Source organism: Canis lupus, chromosome 11 (genome assembly GCF_003254725.2).
Source record: "Canis lupus dingo isolate Sandy chromosome 11, ASM325472v2, whole genome shotgun sequence".
NCBI lineage: Eukaryota > Metazoa > Chordata > Mammalia > Carnivora > Canidae > Canis > Canis lupus.
Window position 1 is genome coordinate 59,836,280 of NC_064253.1, and position 22,598 is coordinate 59,858,877.

Here is a 22,598-nt window from a genome sequence, read left to right on the forward strand (position 1 = left end):
CTTGGTGAAGTCCCAATAGCTCAGTTTTGTTTCCTTCACTGTGCAAAACTGTCAGTTTTTCCTCATTGAGGATATTAGCTATGGATTTTTCATATACAGCCTTCATGGTTTGAGGTGTGTTCCCTCTATCCCTTTTTGGAGGGTTTTTATCCAGAATGGATGTTCTATTTTGTCAAATGATTTTTCTGCATCTATTGAAAAGATCATGTGGTTCTTATCATTTATGTTATTAATGTTCACACATATGTATCCTAATATAATGGTGACATACTAGTTATATAAATTAAAAAAGAGTAAAATATCCTGGAAAATCATTCTTACTGGGTCATCTGGAAATAATTTCATTAGGGAGCTATCAAAGGTTTATGAATTTCATGTCATGCATTTGATTCCATGTGTAGAGTCAAGATTTGTCATTAGCTGTGTTTTATAAATACCTGAAAAATAGTAAAACTTAAGGATTTTATTTTTCTAATGCACCAGGGTGTTTGCAGGTAAGAAATCTAGGGCTGGAAAAAATAAAAGAAGACTAGGGTTGGTTTCTTGGCCCCACACGGTCATAAAATACTGAGGCTGCTTCCTCAGTCATTCTTACGTATTCACAGTCAGATGGTCTTAGGAAGGATACTCAAAGTCCAGCATCAAATTCCCATTTCAAAACAAGGAGAAAGACACCATCTGTCAGCTAATTTTGCCTATTTAAACGTTTTTTCAAAATGTCAACCAAATAACTTCTATTTATATCTCTATGTGTACAACGAAGTTATGTGGTCATGTTAACAGTAGGCAAAGTTGGAGAATGGCCTTTGCTTGGCACAGTGTCACCTCCAACAGAATTGGGTGTCATAAAAATGCATCATTTTATATACTCTTAAAAAGGGGGGGTGGAAATTCCTGCCAGTGAAACAATGACATGATTTTCTTTCCACTTAGAACACTTATTTGATAATCACTGAATACTTTTAGATTTTTCTTTACAGCTAGAGTATTATCATAGATCGTATTGTTCTGTGTCCGGGACATTGTATACACACAAGTTTTTTATTTCAGTGGCAAATTGAAGACATTGTGAAAATCAGTAAAATTCAACATGAGTGGTACCAACTACAAACATAATTCAGTTTATGTGATGACAATGTGAATAGCACCTACCAAATTCAGTTAAGATCAGATGATAACAATTATGTATTGATGCCGCTTGGCCAACAGTGATGGCAAGACACATTCAATGGCAAGAGTACAGAACAAAAACAAATTTGTCCTGGAACCAGTCAATATAGCACCTAATAATTAACTAGACTACTTTTGGAGAGTTTGTGTTATCTGCAACATGACTACTTGAATCTGTAGCAGAAACTTTCAACCTAATTCAGATTCTTTTTAAAAAGGTAGATGGTAGTGTTCTCATCTAAGCAAGTATTTAAGAATTAAATGCAAGTACTTTCAAAAGATAAGAAATCCAGAAACCAGATAAAGCATGTTAGATTTCATAAGCAGAATTGAAGGAGAAAAAGTACACTGGGTTCTTGGGAAAGAAAAGAAGGATAAACCTGAAGACAGAGTAAAAAGAGATATATGTTTGTTCAATGCAATCTTGAAAAAGATAAAGGCACTGGAAGTAAAGAACATCTAGGCATTGGAATTGCATCCCTGAACATGTTAGGGGTAAATACTTAAGCTGGAAGTGAGGAGCAAGGGTGTTGATAGGATGATAACTAACTCAGTCTTCTGTTGTAATATTGCATGCTCTTCATCAGAGTAACTAAGGTCACATAATCCATCACCTAGCAGAGTATTGGCATATAGTAGTGATCAAACTATTACATTGAATTGGAAGGTTGATTTTTTTTTATTGGGATGGGAAGTTGAAAGATACCCCAGGATAATCATGACTTTTTTTTTTTTTTTTTTTTTTGGTTTAGTACATTAAATAGAAGTTCCCCTCAGGTTTTTTTGTTTTGTTTTGTTTTGGTAGCGGTATTTGAATGGGACTCAGGTTACCCCACAACTCTGGAATCTAGTTGGGAACCACTAGGTAAGAACCAGAATATCCATCAAAATCAAAGAAGCTGACTTAAATGTTACATACTGAAAGGATATGCTAGTTGTCTATCCTCTTACAAGCATGGGATATACTGTCAGTAAAAAAAAATGTATTCTGAAATTATACTAGATGTCATTCAGTCACATTTATTATGCTTCTGCTCTCTCTAGATTTCTGAATTGGATACTGTGGGAGATAACAGAAGAGATTGGTAGAGTGTAAAGAGTAGCTTGGATTCAACGACTAAGTCTTCTGTGCCCCAACTCCAGATCTGCAAAATCAGCATCTCTGCAGTTTTGACTGCAGGATCTGTAATTTTAAAATCTGCTAAGGTGATTCAGATTTGCAGTTATGTTTAGGATCCTCTAGATTGGATCATTTCTAGAGTTCCTTTAGGCTCTCAAATTTCATCTTTTAAGACATTCATCATGTATTCAGCAAACCTACTGGTTTTTACTAGCATCTGGCAGTTCTTCTAGTTCTCATCTCTCCTTAAAATATAGGAGACTATGAGAACCTCATAAACCTCAGATATCCTCAGGTTTATGAAATTCCAGAGCCAACTAAATCCTCCAGAGATGGAAAGGCTGAGAAATTCCCACTAATATGGGAGAAGAGCAAGAGTGTTCCAATCTTATACTGTTAGCATTTCTATCTAATATCTCCAAGTCTTTGCCCCTATGTTCTTCTGTAACAGTAGAACTTTAATGATTACAATCACAATGGTCTCTCTTCCACAGGATGAAGGATAATTTGGAGACCACCAAACTGTTCTCATGGAAGAACAAGGCTGCTGAACCAAAGTTTGGACATAAGGGGCAGCTGGTACTTTAAGGAAGACAGAATAACCACTCAACAGTTACTACATGTGAGAAAAAGAGTAATAGGCCTAATAATATACAGAGCAACATGTTATATTAATGTACCAAATGCTACATTAATATACCAAAAATATATTAATTTTATAGTGATCTTTTGATACTGAGCCCACATGACCTGCAAGAAAATCTGCTTCAAGAAGTGTAGTGGTAGGTTTGTTCCCCATATCAGGGAACTCAACAAATAAATATAGCTGCCTTCAAACAGAACCACAGTTATCTATTAGTCTTCCATTTAATTGGCCTGCACCACCTTATAATAAAACAAACATGATATTGTTTCCAAATTATGAGCCATCATCTTTGGAAGCTGTGAAACAGACTGCATGAGCACCAGACTGACGTTCACGGCTGTGGCTATGGTGAAGGCTATAATGAAAGAGGGTTATGCACATAACAGAAATTTCCCAGGAAACATAATTCTAAATATGCCACATAGATTCTTGAAGCTAATAAGACCTTTATATATCTTACAGTTCCTAAAATTTGAGTAGGAAATTGTGAGGAAGAAACAATCAAGGGATTCTGCAGATTTAAGTTTTCAGATCTATGCACAAACACAACAAGGAAACAGAAGTTGTGAAAGATAATAGTACTTTTAGTTGACAGACATAAAAATAAGCTCTTAAAGAGTGTGATGGATCAGATTTTTGCTTCTTCCTTCAGCATATTTTCCTGCAGGAGGACTTTATTTCATACTCCATTGATATTATCCTTGTCTATGTCATTTCCTTTAACCAATAAAATAAAAGCAAACATGATTGTCACTTCTGCCAAAGTTTTTTTTTTAAATCAGTGTACAGTCTACTGTATACATTTTTTCTTCATTGCCTGCCTAGATTGAGTTTTCTTCAAATGGTTTCCAAAATAAAAATAATTTGGAGTGGAACTGAAGTCAACATGCAATGACATATATCATGAACAAGAAATGAATCTTTGTTACTTTCAACGAATACTCACCATTTGCTTCGATGTGGATGGAACTGTGGAAGGAGCCTCTGTGCTCATCGAAAGATGAATGGATAAAGAAGCTGTGGTCTATGTATACAATGGAATATTACTCAGCCATTAGAAACAATGAATACCCACCATTTGCTTCGACATGGATGGAACTGGAGGGTGTTATGCTGAGTGAAGTAAGTCAACTAGAGAAGGACAATCATTATATGGTTTCACTCATATGGGGAATATAAAAAATAGTGAAAGGGAATAAATGGGAAAGGAGAAAAAATGAGTGGGAAATATCAGAAAGGGAGACAGAACATGAGAGACTCCCAACTCTGGGAAACGAACAAGGGGTAGTGGAAGAGGAGGTGGGTAGGGGGATGGGGTGACTGGGTGATGGGCACTGAGGGGGGCACTTGACGGGATGAGCACTGGATGTTATACTATATGTTGGCAAATCAAACACCAATAAAAATATACATTAAAAAATCTTTGTTACTTTAAGTCATTGAGATTTGGGAGCCGTTTGTTTCTGTCGTATAGCACCACTTAAACTGACTGATACAAAATGCTTTGTATGTCAGTCTAGGAGATGGCTTTTCTCTCCTAGATACAGAAGTTTGTGAGGATTCACTGAAGGCTTTTAAACTAAGGAGCAAAATAGATGATTCTTAACTGTGAGGGATGAAATGAAAAAATAATGAAGCTGTAGATTGCAAGAAGGCACTTCTATTAGCAAGCCCTGAAAAAGTATGCTTATTCAATAGATTATTTCTCGTATTGGCTTGTTTCTAAACATTCTCATCTCAAAACACAATAATTAACAAGATAGAATATATGTAAGTAAATAATACATTCTCATGCTTCACCATGTTCCCAGCAACTCCATTGCAATTACTAATAAAATATCATTCATTCCTTGTTAACTATTGTATCTGTTAGTATTAAATAATCATGATAGATTTAAAATAGTTGTTATCTTTTCTCAAAGATTTTTTTTTTTAAATTCTGATGCCATGGGTAGCTATGTGTTCTTAAAGATTCAGGTTAAAATATCTGCTTTTATAATTAATATTGCTTAGCCTGATGGCTTAGGAAAAGAAGGACTGTCTTATGCCCCATGCCATTATGTTTATTTGTCCAGATTTCTGAGGGAAAATGGGCTCAACCATTGTAATGTCTCATGTTCTCAAAAAGAATATCTGGATATGGACACTGTCAGTCATCTATCAAAGGGATTCACTGAAAAAGAAAAAAACCCAGACAGGGAAACAAAATCTTTAACAAAAATGTATATAAATGGACAGTTGTTGATTTAGGAGGATAGTAACAGAGGATACCCTGAAACAAGCTGTCCAGATGTTCCCCAAATTCTGTATATGTTTGGCAGTGATGCAGACCAAATACTTGGATTTTTGGTGGACATTTTCATTTTTTTTTGAACATTGAGACATCTTATTTGGGAAAATACATCATTCAAAAATCAGGAAGAAAGCATACTCTAACTAAAGAAAGAGCATTTTTAAGTCGTCGTCTTCTTTTTTTTTTTTTTTTTTTTTTTGTATTTTAAAGTCAGGTTGATTGTCTAGTTTCATTAACTTCATCAGATGAGGTTGTAATGCCTCCTCTCACCTGGTTTAACTGGACTTAGAGGTTCAGGGAAATTTTTAGCTCAAATCAGGGCAATCTAGAAGAAAATTTCTCAAATTGCAAAATGAGTTCTTAGAAATCAAAAAACTTTTACTCCTTGGTGAATACATTCAGAAATGCAAAATCTGAACAAATTTTTCCAGTGACTATAAAGACATGTTTAAAATCTCCAGAAATAGCTTATTACGCATTTTTCCAAGCATGTCTTCTGAATAATTGTAAGATATAAAATAACACATTTCTTCTCATCTGAATGCAGATTAGTTTACCAGCTGAGAGACAACATGTCTGATTTATGTTTGTGAAAGATGACCGAATCTTGCTTCTCAAGGATAGGGATAATCCAGTGTGAGAACTGTTAGAAGCAACTAAAATTACTCAGCCAACAGAATGGATATTTCTTTTTATTCTGTTTTCAGCCTTCAGGGCACAGGACTCAAAATAATTCCCAAAGAAGAGGCTTAACATAATTTTAAGAGTTCAGGAGATAGTTACTCCTCAAATTCATTATGGAATAAAGAAATCACAAGAGGCTACTGATTAAAAACAAGTATGTCCAGTGGGATAAAAAGGTGGAAAAGTAGAGGCTATCTCTCAAATTTAGGCTGGAGAAATGATACCATTCCTAAACAAAGGAGTAGAGATAATTTGGCAGAGTCAAGTTATTAAGACAAAAAGCTGTGATGTGCCCAGAAAGCTCAATGGACAGATACCTTTGGTGAACAAATTAAAGTCAGTATCTTAGAAGATAATTTCAGAGATTCAAATACTTTAGCATCTCTGTATTCAAAGTAACCATCCATGTATGGTTAAATCCAGAAAATACGCTCTTTGCAGCATATCTAAATCCTATCATAAGAGAGAGATATGGGTAATGTGGCAGAGAAGCTCCAGGACACATGCCATGCATTGACTGAAAAGAAGGAAATGTCTGTCTCTTTTTCTTCTTCATAAATATCTTTTTAGTTTTTAGGAATGATCCTTCTTAATTTATATTCAGTTAATTCACTTTGTTGTGTGGGTCTCCATTATGTGAGTTCATAATAATTTATTATTCCACCTCCGTCAGTAAATAATTAAGATGAGGCCTATCTTAGCTGCAATAAACAAGACTTCAAAGAGCCTATATATATACCTAAATGGGGAATTAGTGAGTCATGCAGTATGCACATTTCCAACTTTATTTCCGAAAAAGATGGTTTCAATTAATATTCTCACCAATAGGGGATCCCTGGGTGGCTCAGTGGTTTAGTGCCTCCCTTCACCCAAGGCATGGTCCTGGAGTCCCAGGATTGAGTCCCACATCAGGGTCCCTGCATGGAGCCTGCTTCTCTCTGCCTATGTCTCTGCCTCTCTCTCTCTCTCTGTGTCTCATGAATAAATAAAATTTTTTAAAAAATATTCTTTTATTTTTTTAAAGGTTTTATTTATTTGTTCATGAGAGATAGACAGAGGGAGAAGCAGGCTCCATGCAGGGAGCCCAATGTGGGATTGATCCCGGGTCTCCAGGATCAGGCCCTGGGCCAAAGGTGGCGCTTCTTTTTAAATAATGTTTTATTCTATAGGTCTTATTGAATTTCTAAGATATATATTAGTGTATGTGTCCATTCCACCCCTTTATTAGTTACACGCATGTAGATGGCCTCTCCCAGTGCTATGGGTTGTTAGAAGTTTTTAATAGTGGTATGTTTAAATGTATTTGTTTATCCTTTTGAATCATTTAAGAAATCCCTCCCTATTCTAGTGTCATGAAGACATTTTCTATGTTTCCATCTAAAAGTTTTAAAATTTAATCTTGCATATTTTATCATCTGGAAATTATTTTTACTTTATGAAGAGATCTTTAAAAATGTATGGATAGCCACTTTTCCAAGCATTAATTACCGAATTACTTCACTATTTTTTCCTTAAATTCATAGCTTTGGTTCCCACTCTCAGCAGGCAGTATTTCACTACACATATAACACAAGTTAAACATATCTTTATATTTCTCCCTTCACATGCGCGAAGGCACTAAAAAGGGAAAAGGAGTTGAAGGAACAAAGACAAGCTGTATTTGGACAAAAATTTTGAGTGGAGTTAATTTCCCACTGTGCACCCTGAGTCCTTACTTTTATGGAGAAAAAGTGGTAGGTGCTCACACTTCAGCTGAAGCCTAGTGCTAGCAGCTTCAAGTGAGCACGGATGGAGATTTATATACGACCCCAGCAATTTGGAGGACTAGTGTATGACTCCCAGTTGAGAAATACAGAGGCTTCCTGAAGTTACCATAGTTTCAGAAAGGGAGGATTCAGTTAGGAAGCAGGTGTACTCCTGCTGATATTAATCAGATCTAAGGGCCTGGTTTCATCAGACCAGACATCAATTATGAGAGTGAGCACTGCCTTATGTTTGTCTTAGAAACAGCCCCAAACTAGTTGGAGGAAAAATGAGACTTTGTATGAAAGGAAACTATATGCAGGAGGTGTCAGATATTGATGTGCTAACCAAAGACCACACACAGCACTTCAAAAAAGAAAAAGTAGTCCTTATTCTCCTGCCATCTAGAGAATTTTAAAAAAGATTTTATTTATTTATTCATGAGAGATACAGAAAGGCAGAGACACAGGCAGAGGGAGAAGCAGGCTCCCCACAGGGAGCCTGATGCAGGACTCAATCCCAGGACCCCAAGATCACAACCTGAGCCAAAGGCAGATGCTTAACCACTGAGCCACCCAGGTGCTCCTCTAGAGGATTTAATTACAGCTTAGAATAACACTAGTCAAGAGAGAAATAGTCTGTTCTTTTATATCTCCCTTGTGCATCTTCCTCTCCACATGAACCTTGGTCATGTCAGAAACCATTGTTAGCAATATGGGAGAGAAGGGATACAAAAATAAGTTAGGGAAATTGAGAAGGAGCATGACTCAAGCATGACTGCTTGCCCGACTGAAAATAGCCTTCCCAAATAAGGCCTGGCTGGAGAGGTGAAAGCAAATAAAGCAAAATTAAGAAGTTTTGAAAATATTACAATGAACATCCAAATACCTATCAATTAGATTCAACAGGTGGCTTCTAAGATTGCCCTAAGGCTTGACATTCAATCAGCCGATGGAGAAGAAGAGAAGGGAGAATATCTTGGTAGGTTTTATGGGCTAGTACTGGAAGTAGAAATAGAAGTTTTGCACACATTTCATTGATCAGAATTCATTCCCATGGCACTACCTTGAGGTAAGGAAGCCTGGGAAATATAATCCCTGGATGATTGTCTTAATTTAGCAACAATTTCATACTGAAATAGGATCATGAATGGGTGGTATTTTGGAGGCTATCTCACCACATTTGTTTTGTTGTCTTAACAGTTAGAACTCATGCATTTAAATTTGTGTGTGTATGTGTGTGTGTGTGTGTGTGTGTGTGTGAGAGAGAGAGAGAGAGAGAAAGAGAGATGTGAGCTAATAATCTAGAAATTCAAAGTCTTGATTATTTCCCCAGATTGGATATGTCATTGTTGAACTGACACTGGAGGATATTCTTTTTACTAAATGAGAGATAAGAAAACTTATGGAGCCAACGTGGGATTTAATCAAGGGACAAAGGCAGAATTAATCTCAGAGAGAGAATTTGGATAGGTAATAGCAAAAAGAGGAGAATTATTTTTCCTATATCTCTGATAAGTCCTACTTGTCTGTGCCTTGACATTTTAAAAACATATGTAATCCTTAATTTTACATTTAGTATGGGCCTAATCTACCCTCTAGTGATTCTGCCTTCAGAATAATTAAAAGGAACAAATCAACACACACCATCTCCACTAATTGAAAGACTTTTTAATGTGTAGTAATAAAATGCAAAGATAAAAGGCAAGATCTAATCAGATAAAAGTCATAGGTGTAGGATGAAGTGTCTTGTTTTTAATTTTGGTGTCTGGTAGTTAGATGCTCAACTCTTTGTTTCTGTGTTCCTTGAGTTAAGTGCTACTAAGACACAGCATACCAATCATAGGTGATTATTCAATCCAGTATAGTGTGGCTGTCATATTTAAGATATATCAACTCTCAAAACAGCTTGTGCCTTGAAATCTATCGCATTATAAAACTAGCCCAATAATCTGATAACATTCAATGGCAAAAAAGTATTTATTGCCAGCATTAATTTCAAAATATTTGCTGGGCTTTATGATCCAGCTAATCCTGTAAAAGAATGTTTTCTATGCCATACTTAATAGCTACATTCACCTTTTATTATAAAATTTATAAAATGCTGACTCTGCTGAAGACAGAGGCAAGTGCATACCTGAAGTACACAGAAAAGAATTAAATTAGGTGCTTGGCTGTGATGGTTAATTTAGGTGTCAACTTGACTGGACCAGAGTACTTATATATTTGGTCAAATGTTATTCTAAAACAAAAATGTTATTCTAAGTGTTTCAGTGAGGGCGTTTTGATGGGAAAATATCAACATTTAAACTGGAAGACTGTTAAACAGATTGTGCCCCCTTACGTGGATAGATCTCATTCAATCACTTGAAAGCCTGACCAAAACATAAAGTCCAGCCTTCCTCCGACTAAGAGGAGAGCATTTCTGCCTGACTCCCTTCAAGCTGGGACTCCAACTTTTTTCTTGCCTTCAAACTCAAATTGAAAAATGGGCTGTTTGGGGGTCTTGAGCCTGTTAGCCTTTGGATGGAAATTACACCATTTGCCCTCTGGTTCTCAGACCTTCAGACTTGGACTGGAACTAAACCATTGGCTTTTCTGGGTCTTCAGCTTGTTGACTCACTTAGCAGATCTTGGAATTTGCCCATCTCTGAAATCACATGAGCCAATGCCTTATAATAAGCTTTTTAATATATATTAGAAAGAGATTTACTTGGGCACCTGGGTGGCATAGTCAGTTAAATGTCCAACTCTTGGTTTCAGCTCAGGTCATGATCTCAGGGTCATGAGATAGAGCCATATATCAGGCTTCATGCTCAGCCTGTAGTCTGCTTAAGACTCTTTCTACCTTTGCCCCTCTTCCCACTCTTTCTCCCTCACTCTCTCAAAATAAATAAATAAATCTTTAAAAATAATTTTAAAAAGAGAGAGATTTACCAAAGAAATTGTTACCAAATTTACCAAAGAAAATTGTAAAGCCTCATTTGACACAGGATGGACTCTCCCCAGTACATTCTCTGTATCTTTATCTGATTTCAGTGAAATAAGAATTATAACTTTTGCTATTATTTTTCTTGCTGTCGGGATTAACTAGTGTGAACGTTTTGATCCTCAAAGAAAAACATAGGGGAAATTGTCCTGTTAGGAGTAACCCTTCACTATATTGCTAGCACTGCATCCTACCCTTGCCCCTGTGTTCCCTTCCAGGTCCTTTCTTTCCAAATTGCCCCATTTGGCAGATGTCTGCAAGCAAGCCTGGAAGGGACCAGCACCACTCCAAAGTGACTCTTACACTGGGAAGGGGAAGATAACCATATATATCAGTGTGCCTGCAGTTCCATCAGCCAAATGTTGTGCAGAGAGAGTGCCTTGCAGTTTGGTGTAACTGAGCCCCAATAGACAAACTAAGGACAGGCACCTGATCTGACTGTTGATACCACCCAACCATAAGCCTGTGATGGCCTCAGTTAGGTCCCTTAACACCTTACCACAGGGATCAAATCCTGCCACAACAGGCAAAGTGGACTGAAGAATGAATCAGCAACCTAGAACACAGGGTAATGGAAAGCAACCAAACTGAATAGGAGAAAGAAAAAAGAATAATTTAAAAATGAGAATGGATGGAACTGGGGGGTATTATGCTGAGTGAAAAAAGTCAATCGGAGAAGGACAAACATTATATGGTCTCATTCGTTTGGGGAATATAAATAATAGTGAAAGAGAATAAAGGGGAAAGGAGAAAAATAAGTGGGAAATATCAGAAAGAGAGACAGAACATGGAAGACTCCTAACTCTGGGAAACGAACTAGGGGTGGTGGAAAGGGAGGAGGGCAGGGGGTGGGGGTGACTGGGTGGCAGGCACTGAGGTGGGCACTTGAGGGGATGAGCACTGGGTGTTATTCTATATGTTGGCAAATTGAACACCAATAAAAAAAATTTATTATTAAAAAAATAAAAGAATAAAAAATAAAAAATTTAACTTGGAAAAAAAATTAAAAATATAATAAAAATGAGAATGGGTTAAGGCAATTCAGAAACATCATCAAACATAATAAGAGCCACATTATGGGGATCTCAGAAGAATAAGAGAGAGAAGGAGTAGAAAAGCTATTTTCAGTATATCTGAAAACTTCCCTAATCTGGGGAAGAAAACAGACAACCAGATTCCAGAAGTACAGAGAACTCTGCTTCCCAAATTAGCTCAAGGAGGCTGACACAACACATAATAATTAAATGGAAAAAGTAGTGATAAAGAGAGAATTTTAAAAGCAGCAAGAGAAAAGAAAATTTAGTTATATACAAGGAAACCTCATAAGGCTATCAGCTGATTTTTCAGCAAAAACTTTGCAGGCCAGAGTGAAGTGGCACGATATACTCAAAGCGATAAAAGGAAAAACAACAACAACAATAACAACAACAAATCTGGCAACCAAGAGTCTACCTGGCAAAATTACCATTCAGAATAAAAGGAGAGATTAAGTAGTTTCGCAGACAAACAAAAGTTAAGGGAGTTTATTACCACTAAATTAGACTTATAAGAAATGTTAAAGCAAATTCTTTGAGTGGAAATAAAAGGCCATAACCAGGAATATGAAAATTATGAGAGGAAAATTTTCACAGGTAATTGCAAACATATAATATATGTAGTACATTAATCACTTATAAAACCAGTTTGGAGGCTAAAGCACTAACGTAGTAAAACCAATTATATCTAAAAAATCTGTCAAGGGATTCACACACACACAAAAAGTAGAGTATGACATTATATACATAAAATGGGGGGAGTAAAAATATAGTGCTTTTAGGATGGGTTCCAACTTAAGAGACCATCAATTTAATATAGACTGCTATATACATAAGATGTTATATATATAAAACTAATGGTAACCACAAATACAAAACCTATGATATATACACAAAACATAAAGAGAATTAATCCAAGTATGGTGCGGGGTAGGTCAGAAGGAGGTATAGGTCGGGCAGAGGGGGAGCAGACCAGGTGGGCACCACAGGCCAGGGCCTCTGCACTCCCAGCCACACTCCCCCAGGTGGCCCCACATCTGCTCAAGCCATTTCCCTTCTCTCTCCTTTTTTTAAAATTTTTTTATTGGAGTTCGATTTGCCAACATATAGCATATCACCCAGTGCTCATCCCACCAAGTGCCCCACTCAGTGCCCATCACCAAGTCACCCCAACCCCCTGCCCACCTCCCCTTCCACCACCCTTTGTTCATTTCCCAGAGTTAGGTGTCTCTCATGTCCTGTCGCTCTCACTGATATTTCCCACTCATTTTCTCTCCTTTCCCTTTTATTCCCTTTCACTAATTTTTATATTCTCCAAATGAATGAGACCATATAATGCTTGTCCTACTCCAATTGACTTGCTTCACTCAGCATAATACTCTCCAGTTCCATCACGTTGAAGCAAATGGTGAGGATTTGTCATTTCTAATGGTTGAGTAATATTCCATTGTATACATAGGCCACAGCTTCTTGATCCATTCATCTTTCAATGGGCACCGAGGCTCCTTCCACAGTTTGGCTATTGTGGACATTGCTGCTATAAACATTGGGGTGCAGGTGTCCTGCAGTTTCACTGCATCTGTATCTTTGGGGTAAATCCCCAGTAGTGCAATTGCTGGGTCGTAAGGCCATTTCCCTTCTAACCGATGCCGCCTCTGCAGAGAACAAAGCAGTCTGCATGCGGGGCTCACCCCCAGCACCCTGGAGACCCCAAGGGCTCGGCGGGCTATTTCTCTGAAAGGGAGGGCGGGTGCGGCACCATTCCTGTTGCCTGCCGGGTGCAGAGAAGCAGCCAGCCAGGGGCCCCAGCTCCCGAGGATCTGGGTGAAGCCCAACTGCAGTGGGACTATGGACTAGGTCTCCGATGAGAAAGTCACACTGATTCATTTGTGCCCATTGAACAGACTCGTTTCTGGTGCTGCAGACATCAAGCTTACTAAAGATGACAATGTGCTTCTTCATGAAATGCAAATTCAGCACCCAACAGCCTCCCTAATAGCCAAAGTAGCAACAGCCCAGGACGACATAACTGGTGATGGTACCACTCCCAATGTCCTAATCATTGGAGAGCTACTGAAACAGGCGGATCTCTACATTTCTGAAGGTCTTCATCCCAGAATAATAACAGAAGGATTTGAAGCTGCAAAGGAAAAGGCACCTCAGTTTTTGGAACAAGTCAAAGTAAGCAAAGAAATGATAAAGAAATGGTAGATGTGGCCAGAACATTTCTACTTACTAAAGTGCATGCTGAACTTGCTGATGTCTTAACAGAGGCTATAGTGGACTCGATTTTGACCATTAGAAAACAAGATGAACCTATCAATCTCTTCATGGTTGAGACCATGGAGATGAAACATAAATCTGAAACTGATACAAGCTTAATCAGAGGTCTTGTTTTGGACCACGGGGCAAGGCATCCTGATATGAAAAAAAGGGTAGAAGATGCATACATCCTCACATGCAATGTGTAGTTAGAGTATGAAAAAACAGAAGTGAATTCTGGATTTTTTTTTACAAGAGTGAAGAAGAGAGAGAGAAACGTAAAAGCTGAAAGAAAATTCATTGAAGATAGAGTTAAAAAAAATAATAGAACTGGAAAAGAAAGTCTGTGGTGATTCAGATAAAGGATTCATTGTTATTAATCAAAAGGGACTTGACCCCTTTTCCTTAGATGCTCCTGCAAAAGAAGGCTTAGTAGCTCTGCATAGAGCTACAAGGAGAAATATGGAAAGGCTGACTCTTGATTGTGGTGGAGTAGCTCTAAATTCTATCGATGACCTAAATTCTGATTGTTTGGGACATGCAGGACTTGTCTATGAGTATACATTGGGAGAAGAGAAATTCACTTTTATTGAGAAATGTAACAATCTTCGCTGCATCACATTATTGATCAAAGGACCAAATAAGCACACGCTCACTCAAATCAAAGATGCAATAAGAGATGGCTTGAGGGCTGTTAAAAATGCTATTGATGATGGCTGTGTAGTTCCCGGTGTGGGTGCAGTTGAAGTGGCAATGGCAGAAGCCTTGATTAAATATGAGCCCATTATCTGATATGTCATTTGCAAATATCTTCTCCCATTCTGTAGGTTGTCTTTGAGTTTTGTTGACTGTATCCTTTGCTGTGCAAAAGCTTCTTATCTTGATGAAGTCCCAATAGTTCATTTTTGCTTTTGTTTCTTTTGCCTTCGTGGATGTATCTTGCAAGAAGTTACTATGGCCGAGTTCAAAAAGGGTGTTGCCTGTGTTCTTCTCTAGGATTTTGATGGAATCTTGTCTCACATTTAGATCTTTCATCCATTTTGAGTTTATCTTTGTGTATGGTGAAAGAGACTGGTCTAGTTTCATTCTTCTGCATGTGGATGTCCAATTTTCCCAGCACCATTTATTGAAGAGACTGTCTTTCTTCCAATGGATAGTCTTTCCTCCTTTATCGAATATTAGTTGCCCATAAAGTTCAGGGTCCACTTCTGGATTCTCTATTCTGTTCCACTGATCTATGTGTCTGTTTTTGTGCCAGTACCACACTGTCTTGATGACCACAGCTTTGTAGTACAACCTGAAATCTGGCATTGTGATGCCCCCAGATATGGTTTTCTTTTTTAAAATTCCCCTGGCTATTCGGGGTCTTTTCTGATTCCACACAAATCTTAAAATAATTTGTTCTAACTCTCTGAAGAAAGTCCATGGTATTTTGATAGGGATTGCATTAAACGTGTATATTGCCCTGGGTAACATTGACATTTTCACAATATTAATTCTGCCAATCCATGAGCATGGAATATTTTTCCATCTCTTTGTGTCTTCCTCAATTTCTTTCAGAAGTGTTCTATAGTTTTGAGGGTATAGATCCTTTACATCTTTGGTTAGGTTTATTCCGAGGTATCTTATGCTTTTGGGTGCAATTGTAAATGGGATTGACTCTTTAATTTCTCTTTCTTCAGTCTCATTGTTAGTGTATAGAAATGCCACTGACTTCTGGGCATTGATTTTGTATCCTGCCACGCTACCGAATTGCTGTATGAGTTCTAGCAATCTTGGGGTGGAGACTTTTGGGTTTTCTATGTAGAGTATCATGTCATCGGCGAAGAGGGAGAGTTTGACTTCTTCTTTGCCAATTTGAATGCCTTTAATATCTTTTTGTTGTCTGATTGCTGAGGCTAGGACTTCCAGTACTATGTTGAACAGCAGTGGTGACAGTGGACATCCCTGTCTTGTTCCTGATCTTAGGGGAAAGGCTCCCAGTGCTTCCCCATTGAGAATGATATTTGCTGTGGGCTTTTCATAGATGGCTTTTAAGATGTCGAGGAATGTTCCCTCTATCCCTACACTCTGAAGAGTTTTGATCAGGAATGGATGCTGTATTTTGTCAAATGCTTTTTCTGCATCCAGTGAGAGGATCATATGGTTCTTGGTTTTTCTCTTGCTGATATGATGAATCACAAATGACATATCAGATAAAGGGCTAGTTTCCAAGATCTATAAAGAACTTATTAAACTCAACACCAAAGAAACAAACAATCCAATCATGAAATGGGCAAAAGACATGAACAGAAATCTCACAGAAGAAGACATAGACATGGCCAACATGCACATGAGAAAATGCTCTGCATCACTTGCCATCAGGGAAATACAAATCAAAACCACAATGAGATACCACCTCACACCAGTGAGAATGGGGAAAATTAACAAGGCAGGAAACAACAAATGTTGGAGAGGATGTGGAGAAAAGGGAACCCTCATACACTGTTGGTGGGAATGTGAACTGGTGCAGCCACTCTGGAAAACTGTGTGGAGGTTCCTCAAACAGTTAAAAATAGACCTGCCCTACGACCCAGCAATTGCACTGTTGGGGATTTACCCCAAAGATACAAATGCAATGAAATGCCAGGACACCTGCACCCCGATGTTTCTAGCAGCAATGGCCACGATAGCCAAACTGTGGAAGGAGCCTCGGTGTCCATCGAAAGATGAATGGATAAAGAAGATGTGGTTTATGTATACAATGGAATATTCCTCAGCTATTAGAAATGACAAATACCCACCATTTGCTTCGACGTGGATGGAACTGGAGGGTATTATGCTGAGTGAAGTAAGCCAGTCGGAGAAGGCCAAACATTATATGTTCTCATTCATTTGGGGAATATAAATAATAGTGAAAGGGAATATAAGGGAAGGGGGAAGAAATGTGTGGGAAATATCAGAAAGGGAGACAGAACGTAAAGACTGCTAACTCTGGGAAACGAACTAGGGGTGGTGGAAGGGGAGGAGGGCGGGGGGTGGGAGTGAATGGGTGACGGGCACTGGGGGTTATTCTGTATGTTAGTAAATTGAACACCAATAAAAAATAAATTAAAAAAATAAAAAATAAAAAAAAATAAATATGAGCCCAGAGTAAAGGGGAGGGCCCAGGAGTTCAAGCATTTGAAGGAAACGCTTAATGATGAAGGAAACAATCCAATGCATCACATTGCTCATTATTCCCAAGGTTCTTTCTCAGAACTCTGGCTTTGACCTTCATGAAACACTAAAGTTCAAGCAGAACATTTAGAATCGGGTCAACTTGTGGGTGTAGACTTGAGCACAGGTGAGCCAATGGTAGCAGCCGAAGTAGGCATATGGGATAACTACTGTGTAAAGAAACAGCTTTTTCACTCCTGCACTGTGATTACCACCAACATCCTCCTGGTTGAGGAGATCATGTGAGCTGGAATGTCTTTGACATTTGAAGTTTCCTTTGTGTCCTCTGAATCATGAAGACTACTGAGAGATCTTAAGGATATAGCAACAGAAATTTTGTCCAAGCTTCAAATAATTTTTCAAAAGCATTTGCTTTCCCATATGAAAAAAAGAGAATACTGACACTTAGATTCTGAAGTTCTGAAATTAAAATTACAGTATTTTTTTAAAATTGCACTGCAGTGTACACACATTAAGTAGGCCATTTTCACCCAGTGAACCAGATGTTTTGCTTTAGCTTCAGTGATGTAAAAGTACCATGTTAGATAAATATATGTTATCTACCTTGTTATTAAATGTTCCTTGAAAAACAAAAAACAAAAAACAAAAAACAAAAAAAATCCAAGTATTTCATGAAAGAAAGACAGAAAACCACAAGAGAAGAGAGTAAGAAGAATGAAGGAACAGAGAAACTATAAAAACAATCATAAAAAGGTAACAAAATGACAATAGGTACATAACTATCAATAATTTCTTTGAATGTAAATGAACTAAATGTTCCAATCAAAAGACATAGTGTGACTGAAGGATAAAAAACAAGACTGATCTCTGTGCTGCCTATAAGAGACTTGCTTCAGATCTGAAGCAGACTGAAAGCAAAAGGATGGAAAATATCAATCATGCAAATGAAAGTGAAAAGAAAGCTGGGTAGCAATATTTTTATCAGACAAACTTTCAAACAAAAACTGTAACAAGAGAAAAAAGACACTACGTAATGATGATGGGAACAATCCAATAAGAGGATAGAACGATTATAAATATATATACACCCAACACAGAGCACCTAAATACATAAAAGTATTATTAACAGACATAAAGGAAGAAATTCACAGTAACCCAATAATATTAGGGAACTTTTAACACCCCTTTTAAATCAATGGATAGATTAGCCAGGTAGAAAATCAACAAGGAAACAGTGGCTTTGAGCGACACATAGGATCAGATAGACCTAATAGATATATGCAGAACATTCCATCCCAAAACAGTGGAATATACATTATTTTCAAGAGCACTGGAACATTCTCCAGAACATATCACATATTAGACCACACAACAAGTCTCAATGAATTCAAAAAGACTGAAATCCTATCATTATGTCTTTTCTGACGATAACTGTATGAGAGTAGAAATAAATCACAAGAGAAAATCTGGAAACATGAATATAGGGGCTAAGTAATATGCAACAATAAATGGATAAACTAAGAAATCAAAGGGGAAATAAAAAATATATGGAGGCAAATAAAAATGAAAACACATGGTCCAAAATCTTTGGGATGCAGCAAACACTGTTCTAAGAGGGAAGTTTAAAGTAATACAGGCCTACCTCAAGAAACAAGAAAAATCTCAACCTAACCTTACATTTAACAGACCTGGGAAACAAAGAGCAAATGAAACCAAAGGCCAGTAAAATGAAGGAAGCAATAAAGATGAGAGCAGAAATAAATACAATCGAGACAAAAAAATCTAAAGGATCAGTGAAACCTGAAGCTGGTTCTTTCAAAAGATCAACAAAATTGATAAAACTTCAGCCAGACTCATCAAGAAAAAAAGAGAGATGACTCCTATAAATAAAATGAGAAATGAAGGGAGAGAAGTAACAACTGACACTAAAGACATGCAAATAAATATGAGACATTATAAAAAATTATATGCCGACAAATTGGAACACCTAGAAGAAATTGATAAATTCCTAGAAACATCTCCCCTTCCAAAACTGAATCAGGAAGAAATAGAAAATTTGGACAGACTGATTACAAGCAATGAAATTGAATCAGTAATCAAAAACTCCCAACAAAAGTCCAGGATCAGATGGCTTCACAGGTGAATTCTATTAAAAAAGACAGGTTAATATCTATTTCTCAACTATTCCAAAACATAGAAAAGGAAAGAAATCTTCCAAACTCATTCCATGAAGCCAGCATTATGCTGATACTAAAACCACATAAAGACACACACACAAAACAAAAACAAAAACCTATATGTCATTATCTCAGAGGAACATAAATGTAAAAATCCTCAACAAAATATTAGCAAACTGAATCCAACAACATGTTAAAAAATTATCCACCATGGTCAAATGGGATTTATTTAAGGGATGCAAGCACAGTTCAATATTCACAAATCAATCAAACTGATACATCACATTATCAAGGGAAAGAATAAAAAGCATGTGATTGTCTCAATAGATGCAGAAAATGCATTTGACACAGTGCAACATTTATTCATGATAAAAGTCTCAACAAAGTAGATTTGGAGGGGACATACCTCAATATAATAGAGACCATATATGTAAACCCCACAGCTAGCATACTTAAAGATGAAAAACCAAGAGCTTTCCTCTAAGATCAATACCAAGGAAAGGATGTCCATTCTTACCACTTTTATTCAGCATAGTACTGGAAGTCCTAGGCACAGCAATCAGATAACAAAAAAGAAATAAAAGGCATCCAATTTGGTAAAAAGTAAAACTTTCATCATTTGTAGATGACATGATACCATAAAGACTCCACCAAAAAAACTTCTACTACTGATAAATGAATTCAGTAAAGCTGTAGTATACAAAACTTATATACAGAAATTCATTACAGTGTATACACCAACAATGATGCAGCAGAAAGGGAAATTAAGAAAATAATCTCATTTACAATTGCACCAAAAAGAATAAAATGCCTAGGATTAAACATAAGTAAGGAGGTGAAAGGCCTAGAATCTGAAAACTATAAAATATTAATGAAAGAACTTGAAGATGACACAAACAAATGGGAAGATATTCCATGCTCATGGGTTAGAAGAACACATTGTTAAAATGTCTATACTGTCTAAAGCAATCTACAGGGATGCCTGGGTGGCGCAGTGGTTTAGCGCCTGCCTTTGGCCCAGGGCGCGATCCTGGAGACCCGGGATTGAATCCCACGTCGGGCTCCCGGTGCATGGAGCCTGCTTCTCCCTCTGCCTATGTCTCTGCCTCTCTCTCTCTCAATCTCTCTCTCTCTCTCTCTCTGTGTGACTATCATAAATAAATAAAAATTTACAAAAAAAATTTAAAAAAAAAGCAATCTACACATTTAATCCAAGCCCTATCAGAATACCGACATTTTTCACACAACTAGAACAGATAATTCTAAAAATTTTATGGAACCATTAAAGACCCTGGATAGCCAAAGAAATCTTGAGAAAGAACAAAAAGCTGAGGGTATTATAATACCAGATTTCAAGATGTAGTACAAAGCTATAGTAATCAAAGCAATATGGTACTGGCATAAAAACAGACACACAGAACAATAGAACAGAAAACCCAGAAATGGACCCACAACTATATGGCCAATTAATCTTTGACGAAGCAGGAAAGAATATCAAATGGAAACAAGACAGTCTCTTTAACAAATGGTGTTGGTAAAACTGGATAGCAACATGCAAAAAAAAAAAAAATGAAACTGGACTACTTTCTTACACCATACGCAAAAATAAATTCAAAATGGATGGCAGTCCTAAATGTGAAACAGGAAAGCATCAGATTCCTAACGGAGAACATGAGCAGCAACCTCTTTAATATCCATTGTTCAACTTCTTACTAGATTCATCTCCAGAAGCAGGGGAAACAAAGGCAAACATGAACTATTGGGACTTCATCAAGATAAAAAAACATCTGCACGGTGCAATCAACAAAACTAAAAGGCAATCTACAGAATGGGAGAAGATATTTGCAGGGAAATATCTGAGAAAGGGTTAGCATCCAAATTATATAAAGAACTTATCAAACTTAATACCTCCTTCCCTCAAAAAATAACCCAGCTAAGAAATCAGCAGAATACATGAATAGACAGTTTTCCGAAGAAGATATCTAGGTGGCTAACAGACACACGGAAAGATGTTCAACATCACTCATCATCTGGGAAATACAAATCAAAACAACGATGAGATACCACCTCACAACTGGAAGAAGAGCTAAAATTAACACAGGAAGCATCTCTTCCTTGATGCTGGCAACATCTCTTGATGTTGGCAAGATGCAGAGAGAGGGGAGCCCTGGGAATGCAAACTGGTGCAGCCACTATGGAAAACAGTATGCAGTTTCCTCAAAAAGTCAAAAATAGAACTAACTTAAGACCCAGCAATTGCACTACTAGGTATTTACCCACAAAATACAAAAAAAAAAAAAAAATTTCAAAGGGATACATGGACTCCAATGTTTATAGCCGCATTATTTACAATAGTCAAATTATGGAAAGAGCCCAAATGTCCATTGACAGATGAATGGATAAAGCACATGTGGTATATACATAGAATGGAATATCACTTAACCTTCAAAAAGAATGAAAGCTTGCCATTTGCAACAATGTGGATAGAGCTAGAGACTATTATGCTAAACAAAATAAATCAGAGAAAACAAATACCATATGATTTCCTCATATGTGGAATTTAAAAAACAAAACAAATGAACATGGGGAAAAGAGAGGCAAATCATAAAACAGACTTAACTACAGAGAACAAACGGAGGTTGCTACAAGGAAGGTGGGTGGGGGATGGGCTAAATGGGTGATGGACGTTAGGTAGGGCACTTGTGATGAGCACTGGGTGTTGTATGTAAGTGATGAACCACTAAATTCTATACTTGACACTAATATTATACTGTATGTTAATTAACTTGAATTTACATAAAAACTTTTTTAAAAGTATTAAAATATTACCTAGAATGGTTTTTCATTTGGGGAAATTAAATCAAAATATTTAAGTCATTTTTGCCTCTTAACAGTTGCCTATCTTCTCAAAAGCCAGATAATATACTTGATTAAAAGATTCCGACAGTTACAGGAACCATGTCTATTGGATTCGAAACATAAATTAATTTGGAAGCTATTAGTTTTTCCTTCACTGTATTCCTAAGAAGAAGTAGTTCTTCTAAGGGGGTATTAAGTTCTCTTTAACTAGATTACAGTATTAGAGGGTGGCCCTTTGGAGCTAAGGAGGGAAAGAATTTAGCCTCTGAGCTGAGCCATGGCAGGTTCCACTTTAGTTCTTTATGCATGTGGAGGCTGTGTTAAGTCACAGCGCAGAAGAGAATAGGTCCCTCCTGAATCCACCCCTTCGGCCTCATTGAGATACATGTTGAAAAGAGTGTAAAGCTTACTGAAAAAGAGACTATTTCAGTCCCTGTCTTCAGAGTACTGTACCATCTACCCC

The 22,598-nt window shown here is 37.2% G+C and overlaps 1 pseudogene; it reads left to right on the top strand.

Annotated features, from left to right (window-relative positions):
- The first annotated feature begins 13,324 nt into the window (after positions 1-13,324).
- LOC112649726 (T-complex protein 1 subunit zeta-like) lies at positions 13,325-17,435 on the top strand (annotated as a pseudogene).
- The last annotated feature ends 5,163 nt before the right edge of the window (positions 17,436-22,598 follow it).